General features: G+C 33.5%; 1 long non-coding RNA gene across 2 annotated transcripts; it reads right to left on the bottom strand.

Moving 5' to 3' along the window:
- Positions 1–2733: 2733 nt before the first annotated feature.
- LOC109589895 (uncharacterized) lies at positions 2734–4554 on the bottom strand. 2 transcript variants are annotated; one of them, XR_002188998.1, is made up of 6 exons: positions 4236–4554; positions 3529–3672; positions 3318–3451; positions 3205–3267; positions 3080–3166; positions 2734–3033 (listed from the first exon to the last, which is right to left on the bottom strand). It is a non-coding gene; the product is annotated as an uncharacterized LOC109589895 (long non-coding RNA). The 2 variants fall into 2 exon arrangements; XR_002188997.1 differs by having other exon boundaries at positions 3080–3157.
- Between the last annotated feature and the right edge of the window lie 74 nt (positions 4555–4628).

Here is a 4628-nt window from a genome sequence, read left to right as displayed (position 1 = left end):
TCATGGCTTCTTTATCTGTAGCTTTTACTTGATGACAGCAAAGTATTGATTTGGTACAATACTTGTTTATCTGTTTTTACTTGTTAGTTTTATTTTTATTGTTGCTTATCATTTTCACCTGCAGTTATCACACAAGAAATTTTATGATGCTCTAATTAAGAAGTTATTCAAGAAACAAGATGAAGATGATGATCCACTTTTAGATGTTACTGACTCACATCTAACTGTTGATCAGCAAAGAAGAGAAATAATACCAAGTTCTACTGATTATGTTAGACGGGAATCAGTTGTTGATTTGTTTTAATCTTTAGTAATTTTTTGCTGCCCACATTTAACTTGTTATGCTATCATTCTTTCTTTTCACTATTTTCTGTCTTAGAAACCATCATTCCTCACTATTATTATACATAGAATTTTCAGTGTGATAAAAAAAATTTTTCTAATTTTCATGACATTTCACTTTCTACAACAAAATGAAATTATATCTAATTATGCATTACCCCTATCGTCTTGGTTTCAGTAGTAGGAAGAGATTACCTTGAGGCATTTGGTGCTGTCTATACAGAAGGAAAGGTTGTATTCTTTGCCTTGATTGATCAGCCATGCATTATTAATACATTGTGAATGGAGGTCCCAAGACCCAATTCAAAAATTTGCTGCATTTTTTGCAAGGCTATCATGGCCAATTGCAAATATGATTGACTATTATGAACAAACTACAACTGATACAGGCACATTAAATTATTGTCCATAATTTTTTGCTACAAACAAGAGATATAGCTCTAGCAATATCAAACTGTTTGAACCAGGAATGTACACAGCTAAATTAAAAGACCAGTCAGTCATCATCAATTGTACTAAATCTTACGGAATGGGTGTACATAGATTTAAGGCTGAGCAACAGATGGCCCCACAGTTGATTGATGAGCAATGGTTGGAGTGTCATAGTGATAGAATACATTACTGGAGCTAAAGTAGCTCCAGGGAGATATGACAATTGCAAATATCTTAAGAATACTTGCCTGCCTAAACTACAAAAAAAGAATTTTGTGCCGGTATAGTGATTTACGGTGTGCTAATATATTGGAGCAGAATGGAAAGTTTCTAGCATTGGATTATGATTGGGCCCGTGTTGCAGGAGGTGTTTATCCAAATGGATCTATAACTTTGGAGATTGATAATGCTATAGTCGCAGCCTTTTAAAAGTTACTGTAGTTTCTTAGTTTTACTATAGATAATTTTTTAATTATTAATTGTTTTTCTTATTATTATTTATTTTTGTTATTGCTAAGCTATATGCTATCAGAATCAGTTATGATTGCACTGAATGCTGTTGACTGCAAAACAATGACAAATGTACAAGCAGGCAGTTTCCTTGCCTAAAACCTATGAAGAGCTTAAGAAGCAGGCATTGAACACAAACCGATCTAGGGTCTTGACACTAACTGCATGACCACTTGCTTAACTCTTACATAACATTAACATCTATACACAACTTTTAAATTGTCTTTGATGTAGACTACACCAACCTTTTACTGCTATAGGAGCAAATCTACATGTATACAGTCCCACCACGCCTCTACTAAATACATTTCCTTGCTGCTAAAAAATTGTGACTTGATCTTCTGTTTAAATTATTGTTGTGACAGCCATTTACACGATATCCTCATGTCAAGACATCACCAGCTGAGTAGTGCACTTGTGTTTATGCTTGTTGCAATAATAATCAGGTTTTTATTAAAGCATACAACAAGTGAATTACAAAATGAGCAAAAATTGTATCATGCACACCTCAAAGTATCGGTGGATATGAACTATCAGTGACTGTAAGAGGTCACCATATTAAAGGTAGTCCTTATCAACTGTCAGTAAAAGCATCAAGAGACTATACCACACTAACTAACCAGAGATCCTTTGATGTAGGAAATAATACTACTGGTGTTGCTGTTCATACTAATGGTGAAGTATTTGCTAGTAGTTATGATGGGTTTGTTCAGGTATTTAGTGAGAATGGTACTGCAGTAAGAAGGTATGGATCTAAAGGTAATGGTAATGGACAGTTTGGTTGTCCTCAGGGTTTATTGCTGGTAGGAGACAGGCTCTATGTGTCTGATGTTAATCTTCATCGTGTGCAGTATTTCTCAGCTACTACTGGGTCAGTTTGGTAGTAATGGTAATGGAAATGGACAATTCTCTAGTCCTCATGGTATGTCCACTGATGGTAAAGGTAATACTTTAGTAGCTGATTGCTACAACAAAAGAGTACAAGTGTTTAAAGAAGTTTGTACAAGTCATTAAATCTGATTGTGAAGCATCTGATGTAGCAGTTGATAATGAAGGAAAGATACATATTGCTACTCACAATGACAATCATGTTAAAGTCCTTTCTCCTGATGGTGAAACTCATCTTCATACATACAATAATCCTCATAGTGGCTCTAAATATCTTCAAGGTGTTGCTATTGATGATGATGGACATACCTTGGTATTGACTTACAAGGGTGGTGATTCTTGTGTTTATGCATTGAGTCCTGACGGGAAACAAGTCAAATTAATCTCAGGATTAAATAATCCATATGGTATAGTAGTAGTACTGGATAAGGATGGATGTATTTATGTTACTGATTATGGCAACCATCGTATAATGAAACATTAAAGCAGCCATTTAATGAAATACATCTCCTTTCTTTTCTCTCTCTTTAACACACTATCTCTCTCTGTCAACAAACTGACTAATAGTTATTATATATAGTTATAAAAACAAAAGTGTATAAATAATCTCAACTTATAATTATACTAGTAAACACACATGTTCCTAGTGTACATTATAATACATTATACATTATGTTTTATACATCATAGTTAGATCATTAGGTGAATCAGTACCTGATAATAAACTGGTTTACTCTCTCTTCCATTTCTATTTGAATTTAAACTAGTTGTTTCTAAATAATAACGTAAATATGCCACCGCTAATGGCTGACGTCTTGACACAATATTAACCAGTGTTGCTGGTATTCTTCCCATATCAACCTATTCAATGTATACCATGTTTGACTCCACCCACAACCACACCCACCTGTACAAGATACGTGACTTGTGTGAGTAGTTATTCTTTATAGCAATAAGGCTCAATGACCCACTCACTAGTCATGACCTAGTAAAACTTTGTATAGTCTAGTAATCTTGTTACATCTCTCTAACCTTTCCTCTTGTGTAGTTTCACATTATATAATACAAGTTCCTCATCACAAATGATTGTACAATCTAAACCAAATTAATACAAATACATTAATTATTATAGTACAGTATTATACCTGTGCAAACAGTTCTTCATTGAAGAGCACATTTTGAGCTGATTTAAGTATCTGCTCCCATGGAGTTAACATGAACTGTTGCTTATGAAGCTCAATGAAACAAGACAGCAACAAAGAATCAAGAGAAACAACCTCTGGAACAAAAACCACATGAACATGTACACATAGATGACATGTACAATCATGTGATAGTCATGTGACATACCATTACCTTTAATAGGTCTGTCTGCTAGGAATATAACTTCTTCACTCCTTCCTCTTAGTTCTTGAGGTACCACTACTGACAGTATATCATTAGTACCTTCAATTTCTTTATGAACCTCAAACTAAACTGACTGAGCATACAGTGAACCAGCTGCAAGTAATAATGATAGTAACATTCATCAAAAAATGACTAGGAGAGAATTGTTCATTCTTATTATTTTTTCTGATACACATCCATGTTCTCATGTTGTGTAGCAAGTTTAAACTATAACCCTGAACAAATCGGATTTTAAAAAAGTTACTCAAAATCCGGCCAAAGTCCCTATCTTTGGGCAAATTTTTGCCAAGAATAAAAAGGTGACAATTTCCCTTTTTAATAATTTTTTATGATGCATGTACACATTCTTATATTATGTAGAAAATTCTGATCAAATTTGGATTTTTTACAAAATTTTAAAGTAGCTCCATAATTGGGCAAAAATCCCTGTACTACAGTACAGTGCCACGAGCTGATTTTTGCCAAAAATGAAAAACTGATAAATTTCCATTTTTATAATTTTTCCTGATGCATATTCACGTTCTTATGTTGTGTAGCAAGTTTGACTTCATTCCAATCAAAATTAGATTTTTTACAAATTTTAAAAGTTACTTCATACTATAGTACCCATTACTGATATACTGTGTGCGTGTTATACTTCATTACAATTAAGTTACCTGATCTATAGCTGAGGTCTCCACTGACTCCATTAACTGTTCTACGTAGTATCCATCTTCTTCTTAAATCATATAATGCTCTGTAAAACTTGTGATCAGTTTGACTGGATAATCTCTTGAGTGGCTCAGCTCCTTTTCTTAATATCTTGGAAGATACATCAAGTGCCTACAGAAAAACTCATGATAATATTAAATGTACATGTACATACACAATGAATACATATTCATTAACTATCAATCTAATAGGGACAAAGCTCACTAAAAGAACTGCTATTGATCTGTGTACCTAATTATATTAAACACAATACAGGTAAAGAAATAGTACATTTGCACTATGGCCAATACTATGCCTTTAAAATCTTCTATATTGAGGTACATGTATTGTGCATGCAT

Source organism: Amphimedon queenslandica, unplaced genomic scaffold (genome assembly GCF_000090795.2).
Source record: "Amphimedon queenslandica unplaced genomic scaffold, v1.1 AMPQUscaffold_10758, whole genome shotgun sequence".
NCBI classification, from domain to species: domain Eukaryota; kingdom Metazoa; phylum Porifera; class Demospongiae; order Haplosclerida; family Niphatidae; genus Amphimedon; species Amphimedon queenslandica.
Note: the sequence above shows the minus strand (reverse complement) of the source record. Positions and strands in the feature narration are given on the sequence as shown.